The sequence below is a fragment of the Triticum aestivum genome, chromosome 2D, assembly GCF_018294505.1.
Source record: "Triticum aestivum cultivar Chinese Spring chromosome 2D, IWGSC CS RefSeq v2.1, whole genome shotgun sequence".
Taxonomy (NCBI): domain Eukaryota; kingdom Viridiplantae; phylum Streptophyta; class Magnoliopsida; order Poales; family Poaceae; genus Triticum; species Triticum aestivum.
In genome coordinates, this window is record NC_057799.1 from 288,900,174 (window position 1) to 288,920,671 (window position 20,498).

Sequence of the window (20,498 nt, forward strand, 5' to 3'; positions counted from 1 at the left end):
TACCGATCAAGAAACGGTGAATCTTTTACCAATCCTAACGAGTTATACTAGTACTTGTGAGATCATCTCGTTTAACTCGGCATGTAAACAATCTTAAACTAAAGCTCGGCTCGACTCGTTACTGTTCGAATTCAAGTCGATTCGAGCCGAGTCACGAGCAACGAGCCGAATGGGAAATGGAGGCTTTGCATAGGCTTCACGGATCTAAACAAGGCATGCCCGAAAGACCCTTTCCCCTTGCCGCGTATCGACCAGATTGTGGATTCCACTTCCAGGTGCGATCTGCTTTCATTCTTGGATGCATACTCCAGGTACCATCAGATACTCATGTCCAAGGAAGACGAGGAGAAGACCGTGTTCATAACCCCATGTGGCACGTACTGCTTCGTATGGATGCCCTTTGGGTTAAACAGTGTTGGGTCCACTTTTGCAAGAGCAGTGCAAATTGGTTTTGAGTCTCAACTGCACAAAAATATTGAAGCTTACATGGATGACATAGTGGTCAAAACCAAGGACAGATCAACACTCCTTCAGGACTTGGAAGAGACTATTGTAAAACTGTGCAAAATAACCTTGAACTTGAACCCAGAGAAGTGTGTGGTTGGCATTCCCTCTGGCAAGCTACTTGGTTTCTTTGTATCTCACCGGGGGATAGAGGCCAACCCCGATAAGATCAGAGCGGTCGAGCAGATTCAAGCACCCAAGATAGTCAAGGACGTGAGGGGTTTAACTGGATGTGTTGCCGCGCTGAGTAGGTTCATTCCCAAGTCTACTGAGTGCGCCCTATCGTTCTTCAAAATTTTGAAGAAGGCAGGGCCCATGAAGTGGACCCTAGGTGGAAGCAGCGCTGCAGGACTTAAAAACTTATCTTTCCTCAGTTCCCACCTTGGTCGCCCCTAAACCACAAGATTCGTTGCTGCTTTATTTAGTAGCAACCAATCAAGTGGTTAGTGCAACGCTGGTGGCGCAGCGGGAAGTAGAAGAAGGAGCAGCCACAGCTATTGTCCTCCCCGAAGAAGGAAGTGAACCAGTCACGGCAGGGTCAAGCGCAAACCAGGAAAAAGAAGAGCAGGGTAGTGAAGACAGTCTCAAGACCATGGCAAGGAAGAAGGTGGGGTAGCGGTCAGTTTACTTTGTCAGCTCCCTGTTGCAGGGGGCTAGGTCAAGGTATTCTGGGGTGCAGAAACTGATCTTTGTCCTCGTCATGGCCTCAATAAAGCTACGCCATTACTTCCAAGCCCATGAGATCACAGTTGTCACACGTTTCCCTTTGCAACACATACTAAGGAACGCTGAGGCTACCGGCAGAATAGTTGAATCGGCACTAGAGTTATCAAACTTTCGACTATAGTACGAAAGCACCTCAACCATTTAGAGCAGAGCACTAGCGGAGTTCATTGCGGAATGGACACCCACTCCGGATGAAGAGACGCCGGAAACAGATATCCCCGGCAAGGAAGCTCTGATGTAGGTTAGAACCCTAGACGCCCGATCTTTCATGATTGGAGCGGATCCCACCGAGAACACGAAGAACATGAGGAGAAACATCAGGGGAAACACGAGGGAAAACACGAGAGAATCACTCAAACGAACAAGATTGATCACACATGTGCTAGATCCTCGAAACACAAGGAAATACACGATCCAAATCCAACAAAGGATGATACAAGAGGTAACTAGTCCATCTCCGTGAGGAGGCCTTGAGGGCGTCTTCCCATGAGGGGTCTTGAATCCGCTTGGGGGATCTTCTCCGAAGAGGTCGTGAACTCCAATGGAGAAGTAACCAAGTGGATGAGCAAAGCTCTATCTCTCAAATGAGCTATCACATTGCTAACCCTAGAAAGAGGGAGGAGGAGGAGTATATATAGTCTAGGTGGGTGAAGGGTTACATGGGCCTTGGGCCCTTACACTGAGTGCAGACAGGGGAGGCCGGACGTCCGGGCGTCAGGCCGGATGTCCGGGCCTTCACGAGGTGCCGGATGTCCGGGCTGGCGCCGGATGTCCGGGCGGTCGGGCTAGCCTCGGTGCTCTCTGCGTAGACGGTGTCTAGATGTCCGGGCTGGAGGACGGATGTCCGGCGGCTCGGGAAGAGCCGGATGTCCGGGGCCTTAGCTGGATGTCCGGGCTGACGGGCCTGTCCTTCTGCTCTCTGGATTGGCTTGTCCGGATATCCGGGCTGAATGCCGGATTTCCGAACCGGGGCCGGATGTCTGGGCCCTGTAGACTTGGCTGATGGGGCGTTGCGGTCGGCGACACCTCCAGGGCCCGGATGTCCGGGGTCCTGGCAGGATGTCCGGGTCCTGGGAGCTGTTCTCGACTCCTTCCAATGGTTCTCCTTGTCTGTGAACTTGGAGACTTGTCCGTCTTCACGAGCATCTCCGAGAGGGTCTTCTATGTACCTGAGCACACATAGCATTTCCGTTTGAGGTAGTAGACATGGCTCACATGATTCATATGGAAGTTCATTAAGGAGAGATGTCACCTCGGTCTCAAGAGCTCTTGCACGTGCTCGTGTCATTGGTCCTCTTGGCACTTGGTGAGACGATGGTAGGTCCATGGGGATGACCATAGGATGCCCCGCATCATCTCCCCTCCCTTGGGAAAGATCCGAGCTCGAATCGAAACCTTCATCACCATGGTAGGGAGAAAGATCTTTGACGTTTAAGATGCCGCATATGGAGTACTTGTCACGTGGGATGTCGATCTTGTAGGCATTGTTGTTGTAGCGTTCAAGCACCTTGAAGGGTCCATCGGCTCGTGGTAGAAGTTTGGACTTGCGTTCATTGGGGAAGCGGTCCTTGTGAAGGTGTAGCCACACAAGATCTCCAATGTTGAATACCATGGGTTCCTTGTTGGTGTTGAGCTTGGTCACGAGTCATTGTACTTGGCGCTCGATGGTGTGCCTTGAATCTTCATGCATATTCTTGAGGTAGTTGATTCGGGCACTCGCGTCCATGTTGATGCGCTCTTGTAGTGGTAGAGGAAGAATGTCCACTGGGGACAATGGGTTGAAACCGTAGACGACCTCGAAGGGGGACTTATCAGTAGTCGAATGTCTTGCGCGGTTGTAGGCGTACTCGGTGATGGGTAGGCACTCCTCCCACTCCTTGACGTTCTTCTTGATCAACACGCGTAGTAGGGTGGAGAGTGTTCGGTTCGTCACCTCCGTTTGGACGTCGGTTTGAGGATGGTATGCCGAAGGGAACAAGAGCTTGATTTCGAGCTTGGCGCATAAGGTCTTCCAAAAGTAGCTCAAGAACTTGACGTCGCGGTCTGAGAAAATCGTCTTTGGCACTCCATGTAGGCGCAAGATTTCCCTACAAAAAAGATTTGCAACATGTGACACATCGTCTATCTTGTTGCATGGGATAAAACGAGTCCTCAACAACAAACACGGAATCCTTTCCATTTCTAGTTCTAGGAAAACCAAGCACAAAATCCATGCTAATATCTTCCCATGGGTGATATGAAATTGGAAGGGGCATATAAAGACCATGAGATTGAGCTTTGGACTTAGATTTGCGACATGTAGAGCATCGGTTGGTGAAGCGTGAGATGTCACAGAACATCTTGGGCCAAAAGTAGTTCTTGGAGAGCGTAGCAAATGTCTTGTCGCGTCCAAAGTGCCCCATTAGTCCTCCTCCATGAGATTCTTGCAAAAGTAACAAACGAAGAGAAGACTCAGGGATGCAAAGTTTGTTAGCTCTCATAAGATAACCATCATTGATGTAATAGTGTTCCCAAGACGTGTGCGTCAAACATTTGGCATATGGAATAGCGAAAGTAGGATCATGCGCATATAAGTTTTTGACGTGCTCAAAACCAGTGACATCTAATTCAAGTTTAGTGATAAGCATGCATTTGCAGGAAAGGGCATCTGCCACAACATTTTCCTTACCTTTGATGTACTTGATGACATATGGAAATGACTCTATGAACTCACTCCACTTAGCATGATGCTTGTTCAATTTAATTTGACCCTTAAGGTATTTAAGCGTTTCATGGTCGATGTCATGGATTTGTCATGGCAGATGTCCTTAGTGTGAGGACTTAGTCATGAGGCCAACGCATCTATGTAGTAGCTTGAGAGGGGTTCAGTGAGATGAGAGACGTAAGGTTTTTTACCCAGGTTCGGCCCCTCATGTTGGAGGTAAAAGCCTCCTGCTTCATTGATATAGATGATGATGAGGACAATTACTGGGGTGCTCTATTTCGAGAGCTCTTGACTTGTCTGTCTCTCTAGACTTGTAATACTTGTCCCTTGGGGTGCCATGCCCCTCCTTATATAAGTTGAAGGGGCGGGTGATACGTCTCCAACGTATCTATAATTTATGAAGTATTCATGCTATTATATTATCTGTTTTGGATGTTTATGGGCTTTACTAAAGACCTTTATATTATATTTGGGACTAACCTATTAACCGGAGGCCCTGCCCAAGTGGTTGTTTTCTTGCCTATTTCAGTGTTTCGAAGAATAGGAATATCAAATGGAGTCCAAACGGAATGAAACCTTCGGGAGAGTTATTTTTGGAACGGAAGCAATCCAGGAGACTTGGAGTAGACGTCAGGGAAGCTTCGAGGAAGCCACGAGGCAGGGAGGCGCGCTCTAGCCCCCTGGGCGCGCCCCCACCCTCGTGGGCCCCTCGTGGCTCCCCTGACCAACTTGTTTCGCCTATATATATCCATATACCCTAAAAACATCGGGGAACACAATAGATCGGGAGTTCCGCCGCCGCAAGCCTCTGTAGAGACCAAAAACCAATCGGGGCCCTGTTTCGGCACCCTACCGGAGGGGGGATCCCTCACCGGTGGCCATCTTCATCATCCCGGCGCTCTCCATGACGAGGAGGGAGTAGTTCACCCTCGGGGCTGAGGGTATGTACCATTAGCTATGTGTTTGATCTCTCCCTTTCTCTCTCTCTCGTGTTCTTGAGGTGGTACGATCTTGATGTATCGTGAGCTTTGCTATTATAGTTGGATCTTATGAAGTTTCTCCCCCTCTACTCTCTTGTAATGGATTGAGTTTTCCCTTTGAAGTTATCTTATCGGATTGAGTCTTTAAGTATTTGAGAACACTTGATGTATGTCTTGCATGTGCTTATCTGTGGTGACAATGGGATATTCACGTGATCTACTTGATGTATGTTTTGGTGATCAACTTGCGGGTTCAGTGACCTTGTGAACTTATGCATAGGGGTCGGCATACGTTTTCGTCTTGACTCTTCGGTAGAAACTTTGGGGCACTCTTTGAAGTTCTTTGTGTTCGTTGAATAGATGAATCTGAGATTGTGTGATGCATATCGTATAATCATACCCACGGATACTTGAGGTGACATTGGAGTATCTAGGTGACATTAGGGTTTTGGTTGATTTGTGTCGTAAGGTGTTATTCTAGTACGAACTCTATGATAGATTGAACGGAAAGAATAGCTTCGTGTTATTTTACTACGGACTCTTGAATAGATCGGTCAGAAAGGATAACTTTGAGGTGGTTTCGTACCCTACAATAATCTCTTTGTTTGTTCTCCGCTATTAGTGACTTTGGAGTGACTCTTTGTTGCATGTTGAGGGATAGTTATATGATCCAATTATGTTATTATTGTTGAGAGAACTTGCACTAGTGAAAGTATGAACCCTGGGCCTTGTTTCAATGTATTGCAATACCGTTTGTGCTCAGTTTTATCATTAGTTACCTTGCTGTTTTTATATTTTCAGATTACAAAAACCTATATCTACCATCCATATTGCACTTGTAGCACCATCTCTTCGCCGAACTAGTGCACCTATACAATTTACCATTGTATTGTGTGTGTTGGGGACACAAGAGACTCTTTGTTATTTGGTTGCAGGGTTGTTTGAGAGAGACCATTTTCATCCAACACCTCCCACGAATTGATAAACCTTAGGTCATCCACTTGAGGAAAATTTACTACTGTCCTACAAACCTCTGCACTTGGAGGCCCAACAAAGTCTACAAGAAGAAGGTTGTGTAGTAGACATCAAGCTCTTTTCTGGCGCCGTTGCCGGGGAGGTGAGTGCTTGAAGGTATATCTTTAGATCTTGTAATCGAATCTTTTAGTTTCTTGTTTTATCACTAGTTTAGTTTATAAAAGAAAACTACAAAAAAATGAAATTGAGGGTGCCTCATATGCTTCATCTTTTTAATATCTTTCGTGAAAATAAGGATTCCGATAATTGTGCCAAAATGCTAGAAGAAGAATGCATTAGAATATTTGACACTAAATCATTGTATGATGAGCATGATTGCAATGTTGTTAGTATGAATTCTTTGAATACCCATGATGCTAATGATATGCAAAGCCACAAGCTTGGGGATGCTATGTTTGATGAAGATGATATGTTTAGTCCCCCATGTTTTGATGAGCAAATTTATTATGATGAAAGCATGCCTCCTATTTATGATGATTATTGTGATGACACATATGCTATAAAGAATAATGATAACCATGAAACTTGTCATCATGATTTTAATTTTCAATTGGATTATGCCTCACATGATAGTTATTTTGTTGAGTTTGCTCCACTACTATGGATGAGAATAAATTTGCTTATGTGGAGAGTAGTAAAATTTCTATGCAAGTAGATCATGAAAAGAATGCTTTATGTGCTGGTTATATGGTTGAATTCATTCATGATGCTACTGAAAATTATTATGAGAGAGGATCATATGCTTCTACATATTGCAATAATATCAAGTTTCCTCTCTGTATGCTTAAAATCTTGAAGTTATGCTTGTTTTGCCTTCCTGTGCTAGTTGATTATTGTTCCCATAAATTATTTGCTCACAAAATCCCTATGCATAGGAAGTGGGTTAGACTTAAATGTGCTAGTTATATTCTTCATGATGCTCTCTTTATGTTTCAATTCTTATCTTTAGGTGAGCATCATTGAAATCATCATGCCTAGCTAGGGGCGTTAAATGTTAGCTCTTGTTGGGAGGCAACCCAATTTTATTTTTATTCCTTGATTTTTGTTCCTGTTTAGTAATAAATAAATCATCTAGCCTCTGGTTAGATGTGGTTTTATATTTTAATTAGTGTTTGTACCAAGTAAAACCTATAGGATCTTCTTGGATGATAGTTATTTGATCTTGCTGAAAAAGACAGAAACTTTCTGCTCACGAAAACAATTGTTAAAAATCACCAGAAAGTGATAAAATACTGATTCCAATTGCAGTAGATCAATAATCAAATTATCTATGTATTCCTATTTTTTCAGATTTTTATAAGTTCCAGAAATTTGCGTTCGATACAGATTACTACATACTGTTCTGTTTTTGACAGATTCTGTTTTCCATGTGTTGTTTGCTTATTTTGATGAATCTGTGAGTAATATCGGAGGGTATGAACCATAGAGAAGTTGGAATACAGTAGATATTACGCCAATATGAATAAAGAATGAGTTCATTACAGTACCTTAAAATGGTTGTTTGTTTTCTTTCGCTAACGGAGCTCATGAGATTTTCTGTTAAGTTTTGTGTTGTGAAGTTTTCAAATTTTGGGTAAAGATTCGATGGACTATGGAATAAGGAGTGGAAAGAGCCTAAGCTTGGGGATGCCCAAGGCACACCAAGGTAATATTCAAGGACAACCAAGAGCCTAAGCTTGGGGATGCCCCGGATGGCATCCCCTCTTTCATCTTCGTTCATCGGTAACTTTACTTGGAGCTATATTTTTATTCACCACATGATATGTGTTTTACTTGGAGCGTCAATTTATTTTGTTAGGATTTGCTTTATGTTATTTAAAATAATGTTTTGCATCTTTATTTTCAATAAAAATGTCAAGGATAGCCTTTACCATGCTTATTTTGCAAGTATACATGTTGCTGTTCCAAAACAGAAAGTTTATCGCTGTTGCAAAAATTCCCTAGAAAAGCCAGAATATGATAAAATGTTGAAACTTTTTGCATAATAAGCTCTGATAAATTTTCTACAGTGTGGCAGAATTTCATAATGTTTGGAGTTAGGGAAGTATGATGAATCTTGCATTATTTATAGACTGTACTATTTTGGCAGATTGCTGTTATGTTTGCATTGTTTGCATATGTTTGCTTGTTTAATGATTCTATTTGAGGATAGGAGTATTAAATATGCAGAGGCATTTAGTATGCAATGTTGAATAATAATTTTTGTGATTTTCTACAGTAGATAATGATAAGGTTTTTGCATTGGTTTATACTAACTTATCTCACGAGTTCTTGTTGAGTTTGGTGTGGATGAAGCTTTCGAGATTTAGGAAACCGTGATATGAGACGAATTAAGGAGACACACAAGCTCAAGCTTGGGGATGCCCAAGGCACCCCAAGATAACATTTCAAGAAGTCTGAAGCATCTAAGCTTGGGGATGCCCCGGTAGGCATCCCACCTTTCTTCTTCAACAATTATCGGTTCGTATCGGTTGAGCCTAGTTTTTGCTTCTTCACATGATGAGTGCTATCCTTGAAGTGTTGTTTTATTTTGTTTTGCTTGCTGTTTGAATAATATCCCAAGATCTGAAATTCTTAAATGAGAGAGAGTCTTCACAAAGCTGCATAATTATTTAACTACTCATTGATCTTCACTTATATCTTTTTGGAGTAGTTTGTCATTTACTCATGTGCTTCACTTATATCCTATGAGTAAATGGTTGAATGATTTGAATGACATAAATCTGAAATTATATATGTTTCATATGCCTTTCCCATGGGGAGTAATGCCTTCACATATAAGAAGTAGAGGTGGTAATTTTTTTGAAGGTTAGCAAACATTGTATTGGTCACTTGAACAATTCATGAAAGAATATTGAAGGAAGAGAGATCTCACATATAAATATACTATCTTGGACATCTTCTATAATTGTGAGCCCCATTAATTATTTTCAAACCTGAGCAAATTAGTTGAAGTTGGACAAGGAAGACAACATAATGAGTTATGCTTGGGTATATTTGTATAGAAGTTATATTGTTATGGGTCCTCTAACATGTGGTGCTTGCTATTTAGAATCCTTTGCTAGCCAAAATATCTGTACTAAGCGGGAATACTGCTTGTGCATCCAAATTCCTTGAACCAAGTTTATTCCATGAGTGTCCACCATATCTACCTATATGCGGTATTTACCAGCCGTTCCAAGTAAATTTGCACGTGCCAAACTCTAAACCTTCAAATAATAATCTGTTTTGTATGCCCGAATCGCTCATGTAGTGACTAGGGGCTATCAGTATCTTCCATGCTAGGTGGGTTATTCTCACGATGAGTGGACTCTGCTCATCACTCACGAGAAAATGGCTGGTAACTGGGATGCCCAGTCCTATGATCAAAAGATCAAAAACAAATTCGCAAATAGTTTAAACAAACTCCCCAGGATTGTTGAAAGTTGGACGGCACCCGTTGTTTCGGACAAGCCGTGGAGTGTCATTTGTTGGTGGAGGGGAGGTAAAATCTTTACCTTTCTGTTTGGGAACCGCCTATAATGTATCTAGTATGGAAGATATTGGGAACTCTTGGTCGTTATGTTGACAATGAAAGCATACCTCTCAAAATTATTTCATCTCTGTTTTAGCTTCGAGCTCTGGCACCTCTGCAAACCCCTGCTTCCCTCTGCGAAGGGTCTATCTTTTACTTTTATGCAAGAGTCAGTAGTATTCCTTCTCATTCCAACCTACTCTTTAGTTGGCAAGCATCATGTGATGGGGAAAGATCTAAGCATATATGGCCATTCAAATATATTTGAGCATGAATTATTATTGTTGACAATACCCTTGAGGTAAAAGGTTGGGAGGCGAAACATTAAGCCCCTATCTTTCTCAGTGTTCGATGAATACTATTTGTTCTAGAAATATGCTTTGAGTGGTAGCAATCATGGAAGACTATATGATGGTTGAGTATGTGGGATTTGCTAAATCAAAGCTCTTACATAGACCCTTCCTGAAAATAAGATGACTTGCAATTGTTTGATGACTGAGAACATAGTTTGTTAGTTTTCAAGAAAGTTTATGGTCTATGCTTTAACATGTGAATAGCTTGTTACTTTATCATGAAAAGTTTTATGAGTTGAGCTACTGCTATGACATATAATGATGCTAGAAAAGGTGATTGAAATTATCATTGATTAAACTTGTGCACCTGCTAGCATTCACACTTCACAAATTATTTCTTTTATCATTTACCTACTCTAGGACGAGCAGGAATTAAGCTTGGGGATGCTGATATGTCTCCAACGTATCTATAATTTATGAAGTATTCATGCTATCATATTATCTGTTTTGGATGTTTATGGGCATTACTAAACACTTTTATATTATTTTTGGGACTAACCTATTAAGTGGAGGCCCAGCCCAAATTGTTGTTTTCTTGCCTATTTCAGTGTTTCGAAAAAAAGGAATATCAAATGGAGTCCAAATGGAATGAAACCTTCGGGAGAGTTATTTTTGGAACGGAAGCAATCCAGGAGACTTGGAGTAGACGTCAGGGAAGCTTCGAGGAAGCCACGAGGCAGGGAGGCGCGCCCTAGCCCCCTGGGCGCGCCCCCCACCCTCGTGGGCTCCCCTGACCGACTTCTTTCACCTATATATATATATATATATATCCATATACCCTAAAAACATCGGGGAACACAATAGATCGGGAGTTCCGCCGCCACAAGCCTCTGTAGCCACCAAAATCCAATCGGGGCCCTGTTCCGGCACCCTGCCGTAGGGGAGATCCTTCACCGGTGGCCATCTTCATCATCCTGGCGCTCTCCATGACGATAAGGGAGTAGTTCACCCTCGGGGCTGAGGGTATGTACCAGTAGTTATGTGTTTGATCTCTCTCTCTCTGGTGTTCTTGAGGTGGTACGATCTTGATGTATCGCGAGCTTTGCTATTATAGTTGGATCTTATGATGTTTCTCCCCCTCTACTCTCTTGTAATGGATTGAGTTTTCCCTTTGAAGTTATCTTATCAGATTGAGTCTTTAAGGATTTGAGAACACTTGATGTATGTCTTGCATGTGCTTATCTGTGGTGACAATGGGATATTCACGTGATCTACTTGATGTATGTTTTGGTGATCAACTTGCGGGTTCAGTGACCTTGTGAACTTACATAGGGGTTGGCACACGTTTTCGTCTTGACTCTCCGGTAGAAACTTTGGGGCACTCTTTGAAGTTCTTTGTGTTGGTTGAATAGATGAATCTGAGATTGTGTGATGCATATTGTATAATCATACCCATGGATACTTGAGGTGACATTGGAGTATCTAGGTGACATTAGGGTTTTGGTTGATTTGTGTCTTAAGGTGTTATTCTAGTACAAACTATATGATAGATTGAACGGAAATAATAGCTTCGCATTATTTTACTACGGACTCTTGAATAGATCGATCAGAAAGGATAACTTTGAGGTGGTTTCGTACCGCTATTAGTGACTTTGGAGTGACTCTTTGTTGCATGTTGAGGGATAGTTATATGATCCAATTATGTTATTATTCTTGAGAGAACTTGCACTAGTGAAAGTATGAACCCTAGGCCTTGTTTCAAAGTATTGCAATACCATTTGTGCTCACTTTTATCATTAGTTACCTTGCTGTTTTTATATTTTCATATTACAAAAACCTATATCTACCATCCATATTGCACTTGTGTCACCATCTCTTCGCCGAACTAGTGCACCTATACAATTTACCATTGTATTAGGTGTGTTGGTGACACAAGAGACTCTTTGTTATTTGGTTGCAGGGTTGTTTGAGAGAGACCATTTTCATCCTACGCCTCCCACGGATTGATAAACCTTAGGTCATCCACTTGAGGGAAATTTGCTATTGTCCTAGAAACCTCTGCACTTGGAGGCCCAACAACGTCTACAAGAAGAAGGTTGTGTAGTAGACATCAGCGGGTTACATGACTAGTCCTAATAGGATTAGGATTACTCTAGTATGCAAGTGGAGTCCTAGTCTTGCTTCCTTTGTAAGGGAATATTCCTTATGCATTTTCTCTTAAGCCAGCCCACAATAACATAAGTCGGCCTTCCCACGAGCCGCCTTCTGGGCCACCGGGTCTTGTCGCTATGAGTCACCAGGCCCGGCTAGGTCATCAGTGAGTGGAGAGATCCGGGTGGTTCACTTAGTGAGTCGCCAAGTTAGTGCGGGTCACTAGTGAGTCGCCAAGTCCAGCCGGGTCATACTTCCGGCCGGGTCATACCGCGGGGTATATCCCCGACATTAGCCCCCAGTTTAATTTGGATTTATCCGTATTAAACTAATCCTGCAAAATAAACACAAGAACAAATTTGGCAGGTTGTACTCCGGGTTAAAAATTCTTGTAAGCCGACACCTGATCATCCTTAAGTCCTTGTCATTTCCTTCTTCTGGAAAGTCCAGGTCAGTAGGCCATCCTCATAATCAATTTGCTGACATAGGTTTTTAACAGAGAAATATTGTGAAGAATAATTCATTTGATTCAGCTCCCAATGCTTAACAAAAAATATTGGTCTTGAAATACTCATCTGATTTTCAGCCAGCTTGAAGATGTAGAACTTGCAGATTTATCATTGCCAAAATTGCCAGTGTAAATATTGATGGCACCGGGTCATAATTGTTGCTAACATCAAGCTTGAAAATGTATGCATATCACTTGTAGCCCCCAAGTCTTAAGAAGGGAGCGCAGTAACAGCTTAAGACATGCTTCAATATAAATGTCGCAACTTTGAAGAAATCTGGGTTGTTCATCTCAGTCACTAGTCATAAACTGAATATTCCACATATGTAGCCCCCAAGTGTCAGGTTGTCATGCTTGTAGCAATCTGGGACTTGTAATTGCCTTATGCTCATAAAAACTTCAACCAGTGTAGCCCCCAAGGGTCGGGTCATTATGCAATAATGAGCAGGGACTTTGTAGATATGATCATGTAGATTTGAGCAGTAATTAATAACACCAAATGATGTAGCTCCCAAGTTTCGGGTTACCTTTGACAGGAGCAATTAGTAGTCCCCAAGGGCCGGCTCATCACAATGTGACGGGTCGGGTCTTCAATAAGGCAAGTTAAAAATGACCTTGCATTAGCCCCCAAGTGTCATGGTGCATGCTTGCAGCGACATGGGACTTCCATATTTGATATAATCATGATTTGAATAATGTAGCCCCGAAGTGTCGGGTCATATGCCTGCAGCAACTCGGGACTAAATAAACCATATCCACTGTCCGGATGACGTTGCTGAAAGCCTTTTCATATCAATATTGAACCATGCTCTCTGTTGTGAACTAGTACTCTTAGATGAAGAAATAATAGCCATTGCTCTGAAGTGGCTTTTGAAAACCTCAATCATAATACTGGTTATTGATAACCATAATAAAAAACCAGCCATGTTGGCTATTAAAGGTTTGAATAACATAATCCGGTATGAAAACCTCAATCATTCAATATCATAATGAAAATCCAGCCCAGACTGGCGTTGATAAGTACATCCGGAGTTAAATACCCGACGGCTCTTGGCCGATGGCGACTTAATGCGCATTCATTGTAAGCCGGGATTTTTATAACCCGGCGGCTTATAGCCTTCGTAAAAATCAAGAACTGATAACCCTTTTGAAACACCAATTTAATTTTTGATGATGGGCTTGAACTTAATCATTTATGTAAGCCAGAACTCTACATGTCCTGCACAAAGTTTAAACAACATATGCCCTGGCGACTTAACGTCAAAAGCCAGGGCGGGTAACAACCCAAACATAATATAGTCTTATGCAATTATGGAAAAGACTAGAATTAAGGCCATTCAAGCCAAAACATACTGACGACTTAAAGTCCAAAACCAGGGCGGGTTATCAAACCTCGCATACTTATATAACCAGGAGAACATACCTGTAGAATTAATCTATACTACCGGCTTATATTGCCATATCCAGTGAGGGTGACAACCCAAATATTTATAGGCGCATGATTCCAATTGCGCAATCTAAAGTATGCTGGCGACTTAAGTCCATAGCCAGGGTGGGTTACCAAACCCCAAATATTCATACAATTGTTAAAAACATACCTAGAGATTGACATCATGGTGATACATCAATAGTTATAATCCATCACGGGTATTGACCCGTAGGCATGCAATATCATGAATTTGATTGCTCAAGGCAAATATATCCTGGCGACTTAACATCCGCTATCCAGGCGGGTTATCAAACCCAAAGATGCTCAATGATGAGTCATATAATCAAGGCTACATGGCCTGTGAAATCGGTTCATACCGCCGGCTTACAGCACCATATGCAGTAAGGGTAACAGCCCAAAAACTTAGAGCGCATAACTCCAAGTGCACAATCAAAGCATACTGGCGACTTATCGTCCAAAGCCAGACCAGGTTATCAACACTCTGGATATACTCAAACATGAGCTATAAGAATCAAGGTTATATGGCCTGAATCAATTTTTAAACCATATATCAATATGGTATATAAAGATATAAACCCAAACAAAGTTCAAAAACAAATAACAAAAAATCAAGGCTTTCATAGGCGGCCAAGCCGGAACATCAAGTGCTTTTCATGGGCTGCACAGCCACTAAGTTAATCCTTCATTCAAACCTGCAAGCCGGCCCTCAGATGACCAACCGCCGTTTTAACTTTGACAAGTTCAGGGTCTTAATAAGATTGACTATCAAGAGTTCGGCAGGTCATTCCAGGATTACCTGGGCGGAGTGGCAGACATACAAGGCAGGATCAATTGAAATTTTTGGTGTATACACCTGGTGTTTCAAGCCAATCAAAAGTGTAAATAAAGCTATGTTCATTGAATAGGAAGCCCCCAAGTAATTTGCAATCAAGGTATACAAGCCGGATCAATAGGGTAGTCATAGCTATGCTCAATGAGCAGGAAGCCCACAAGTAATTTGCAATCAAGGCGTACAAGCCGGATCAATAGGGTAGTCATAGCTATGCTCATTGAGCAGGAAGCCCCCAAGTGACTAACAAGATAAGCCCATAAAGTAGGATGCCCATGTTTGAACTGCACACTGCAGCAAGTTCTCTTTGGCAACCTTCAATTTTTCGGAGAACTCGAACTTGCGAGAGATGGATTCTTTTTGAACCAGAATTTTGAACCAGATATTGAGAGCTTCAAAGCTTTGTGAGAGACAGATTTCCCTTGAGCTGGATTTTTAACCGGAATCCTTCTTTTTAAGCCAGAAATTTTCTGATGGACTTTAAATTTTCATCAATATGGTTGTATCCTCCGGGATCGGGTTATTTTCCCTCCAATGACCCAAGGTTCTTGAATTTACTGAAACTGACAAAATTTGCTAAGTCATGTCATCCTAGCCCCCGAGTCTCAAGACGACTCGAGGAGTTGGCTTGAGATTCCTCATACTTGACCATGATATAAACTGGTATAGAGTTTGACCAGCGGAACGCTGGAACACGTTGAAGCTCGGCGGGTTATAAATGACCTCGTATGATTTGTGTCAGTAATTTGGCCAGCTGTTCATCCCAGCTGGCTGTTGAAGTTAATCAAACTGCAGTGACGGCGACTTGTGCGCCTGTCCATTGAGCCATCCGGTGCAAGCAGAGGCTGATAACATATCATGGCTTGCTTCAAAGTTGTTGGAATAAACCGGGCTGTAGGAGCGGCAACTTTCATGCGCTCACTAAACAGCTCATGCAGATAGGTGCAGCTCCGGTGTGTTGATTTAGACCACACCGCGGGGGCGGACGGCAAAGACGACCGCAACATCAGAGGTGGCATGGACGTGGGCGAGTGGGCCGCAGGCATGGATAGATGAGTCGGCCACGGCGTTGTAAGCCGGTGCAGACGGGTGAGTCAATCGCAGGCGCAGTAAGCCACGTGGATGGGCGAGTCAGCCGCGTCGTGTTGATGAAAATTGGGTCGCACAAGCAGCGGTTTGCACATATATTCATCGAGCATCATTGGCCATCACTCTTGAAGTGAACAATGGTCCTGCATAAAAAAATATCACAAGCCCGAGCACTTGTTCTTAAAGAATAAAAACATATCAATAGAAATTAACTGGACAAAATTCACCTGGTTTGTTCGGGCGATAAATGATCCGTTCCGTGAACAACTTCCAGTACTTGCAATTGCAATTTATCCACTCTCCACTACCCTTGCAAAAGGGCATCAACCACAGCAAGTGGAAACACAGTGGCTCAGAACAAGGCTGATCGGGGTGGCTCAGCACGAGGTCCTAGTGACGACGGCGGAAGCGGTGGCTTGAACACGATTATGGCGGAGCTTGCAACCAGGCCAGTCAGCACAGACCCTCCGGGTCCTTTTTTTTGAATGCTGCCGCTCAGCATATGTCCAGTTAAAGCTAATAGAAATCCTCTGGCCTCCAATGACAATCAGTCGGTCATCATCGATACAGACCATTCAGGCAACTTCCCAAGAGCGACCCACTTATTATTTAGCTTGTCATACTTCTTCACATCCTTCCCACTGTAATCAGCTGCAAAGCTAATTGTTGACAACTGCAATGACTGGAGGAAGCACTAGTCACTCCTATTGAGCCGGCGACTTAGCGCAGTGCATGGGGGAGAACGCAGCAAACCACAACAGCGGGTCAGAGCAGCGGAGACCACGGCAGCGGGGTAGCGTGGGGACGGCTCAACGGCACGGCAACCCGGCGGCCGGTCAAAGTCAGAGGCCGACGAGGTGGCTTGTGGAAGAGGGGAGCGAGGCAGCAGGCGGGTCATGGCACGCACACCCGATGCAAGAGATGGTCGGCGGCTCACCCATGGCGGAAGCGGAGCGGACGCGGGGTTTGCACAGGGCGGGCTCAATGGCGACTCACAGAGGAGGCGCAATGCCGGCCACGGAAGAAGAGGCATGAGGGCGACCCGCCGCCCGGGTGCGGCAGCGGGCGGCTCAACGCGCCACAGCGGCTCGATGCACCACGTCGGCTCATCACAGAGACAACGGCGTCTTGAAGATGAGGCCTCAACAGAGGCAGCGGCTTGATAACGGCGGCTCAAAACAGCCTGGTGCGGGTAGCAGCTGATGCGGAGGCAGCGGTAGCTTCACGGCGAAGGCTAGAGCCGCCCTTCCGCGGAGACTGCGGGCGCAGAGGTAGACGACTCAGAAGCGGAGTCCGTGGCCAAGGTGACTCAGAACGCGGACGTGAAGGCGGCTCATGACAGCGAAGCCAAGGCGGCTTGGAAACCACGACGGCTGTGGCTCGGGCCGTAGCGGCAGCGAACGGCTTCAGGCGAGGGCTCTACGGTAGCTGCCGGCGGAGGAGGCAAGTGGATCTTGATAAAAAGGGCGGAGGCGACCGGCCAGCGAGGCCGGGCCGACTTGGAGCATTGACGGGAGGCGAGCTGCTACGACGGGCGGCACAGACTGGCGGGTTTGCCTCCTCCGAGTCATGGCCTGTTTTTGTCAATCCGTGACTTCCTCCGGGTCACGGTGCCCCCCTCTCTTTTTTCTTGGTATTCACGTGGTATTCCCACATAGTAGCTTTTTCTTCCTTAATTCTTGAATTAACCTCCTGGTAGATTCCTTGTATGCATGTCGCAATCAAAGTTGAGAAAAGAAAAAACCGATTCGGCTTCAGGTGACACCATAGCCGGCACTGTAGTACTACTTGCAATGATGTAGCAGATCGCCTCAGGTTCCTTCCCGCAATTGAGTGACAACAGTGATCTATCAAATCTTCTGGCGTATTGTTGCGTCGCCGTCGCTTCAAAACGTGGCTACTTTCAAACTTGCGGTGCACAGCAACAGATTTTTGATTGGCTCGAACCTCCGTGTTGTTGGAAAACAATCAATTTCCGTGACCCAGACGGATTGCCTGGTCGCATGCGGAGGCATATCAACAGATAGTCAAACTCATCGGATCACCTAGCGACGCGTGCGGCGGCGCACACAATCATAATCTTCTTGATCTCAAACTTCTCACTCCCAGATCCAAAGTGAATCCGGTGTGTTTGTTTCATGCTAGCTCTAACTCATCCGATCAGTCGCGAGCTTCTCGATCCCTGCGAGAGATCCCTCCAAGAACTCAACACCACCGTGCGCAGGCCCCACGGTGGGCACCGACTGTCGTGGATTTGTCACGGCAGATGTCCTTAGTATGAGGACTTAGTCATGAGGCCAACGCATCTATGTAGTAGCTTGAAAGGGGTTGAGTGGGACGAGAGACGCAAGGTTTCTTTACCTAGGTTTGGCCCCTCACGGTGGAGGTAAAAGCCTACATCCTGCTTCATTGATATAGATGATGATGATCACAATTATAGGGGTGCTCTATTTCGAGAGCTCTTGACTTGTCTGTCTCTCTAGGCTTGTAAAACTTGTCCCTCTTGGGGTGCCCTGACCCTCCTTATATAAGTTGAAGGGGCAGGTTACATGACTAGTCCTAATAGGATTAGGATTACTCTATTACAACTGGAGTCCTAGTCTTGCTTCCTTTATAACGGAATATTCCTTCTGCCTTTTCTCTTAAGTCAGCCCACAATAACATAAGTCGGCCTTCCCACGAGCCGCCTTCTAGGCCACTGGGTCTTGTCACTCCTCTGACCCGCCTGTCGGGTCATCAATGAGTCACCAGGCCCGGACGGGTAATCAATGAGTGGAGAGATCCGGGCAGGTCACTTGGTGAGTTGCCAAGTTAGGGCGGGTCACTTAGTGAGTCACCAAGTCCGGCCGGGTCATACTTCCGGCCGAGTCATACCGCGGGGTATATCCCCGACAGTCGGTACAAATGAAAAATTCATGAGGGCGAAGATAATGTTCCCACTCACGTAAAACTCGTACTAAAGCATATAGCTCTTTGTCATAGATGGGATAATTGAGTTGCGCTCCGGAAAGTTCTTCGCTAAAGTAAGCAATAGGGCGCTTCTCTTGCATTAACACACCTCCTATGCCATTACCGCTAGCATCGCAATGGACTTCAAATGTTTTGTCAAAGTTGGGTAATGCAAGCACGGGAGCATGAGTAAGCAAATTCTTAAGCTCATTAAGTGCGGTATCTTGGGATGGTCCCCAAATAAATGGTGCATTCTTCTTACTCAAGGCATGCAAAGAGGATGCAATAGTGCAAAAATCCTTCACAAATCTACTATAGAAACCGGCTAAACCAAGGAAGCTCCGCACTTGTTGCAAGTTGGTTGGTTGGGGCCAAGTTTTAATAGCATTGATCTTATATTCATCAACATGAACACCCTTAGAAGACACAACAAAACCCAAGAAAACAAGCTTATCAACACCGAGAAGGCATTTATCCATATTAGCATAAAGGCGCTCTTTCCTAAGGGTTTGCAACACGGTTCTAAGATGGGTGACATGATCTTTGAGAGATTTGCTAAAGATAAGAATGTCGTCGAAATAGACCACGACAAATACGCAAATATAGGGTCGAAGAACAAAATGCATGACTCGCATGAAAGTACCGGGTGCTTCGGATAAACCCATTGGCATAACAAGCCATTCATATAGGCCAAATTTGGTCTTAAATGCGGTTTTCCATTCATCACCTTCTTGGATGCTTATTTGATAGTAGTAACTCTTAAGATCAATTTTAGAGAAAATTGTGGCTCCGCTAAGCAAATCTAGCATATCATCTTGGCGTGGAATGGGGTAACGGTATCTAACCGTTATAGCATTGATAGGACGACAATCGAAACACATGGATATGTACCATCTTTCTTGGGAACAAGGATTACCGGTACGGCACATGGGCTCAAGCTTTCTCGCACGTGGCCATTGTCGATGAGTTGTTGTACTTGCCATTGGATCTCCTTGGTTTCCTCGGGGTTGACGCGGTAAGGTGCCTTATTAGGAAGAAGTGCTCCGGGGATGAGGTCAGTGCGGTGCTTGATGCCTCATAGTGGAGGTAGACCCGGAAGTAGCTCATCGAGGAATACATCTTGGAATTCCTGCAATAGAGAAGATTGAGGTAGATTGTGAGAGTTGTTAGTTTTTGGTGCCTCGTCCTTGCACAAAAGGACATAGTGCATGACACTTGATGGATTCTCATACACTTCTCTCATCTCACTTTTGGTGGCAAAGAGGACTAAGTTTTTCTTGTCGCTCATCGTGGAGGCACTCAATTTGGGCTTGTGGCACTCACTCTCTTTTGGGTGGTTCGCTCTCTCACTATTATCTCCACGATGGGTGATACGTCTCCAACGTATCTATAATTTATGAAGTATTCATGCTATTATATTATCCATCTTGGATGTTTAATGGGCTTTACTATGCACTTTTATATTACTTTTGGGACTAACCTATTGACCCAGAGCCCAGTGCCAGTTTCTGTTTTTTCCCTTGTTTCAGTGTTTCGCGGAAAAGGAATATCAAACAGAGTCCAAACGGAATGAAACCTTTGGAAAAGTTATTTTTGGAAAGAAAGCAATACAGGAGACTTGGAGTGCACGTCAGGAGATCAACGAGGAGAGCACGAGGCAGGGGGGCGCGCCCACCCCCCTGGGCGCGCCCTCCACCCTCGTGGCCCCCCTTACCGACTTCTTTCACCTATATATCTCCATATACCCTAAAACCTTCGGAGAACAG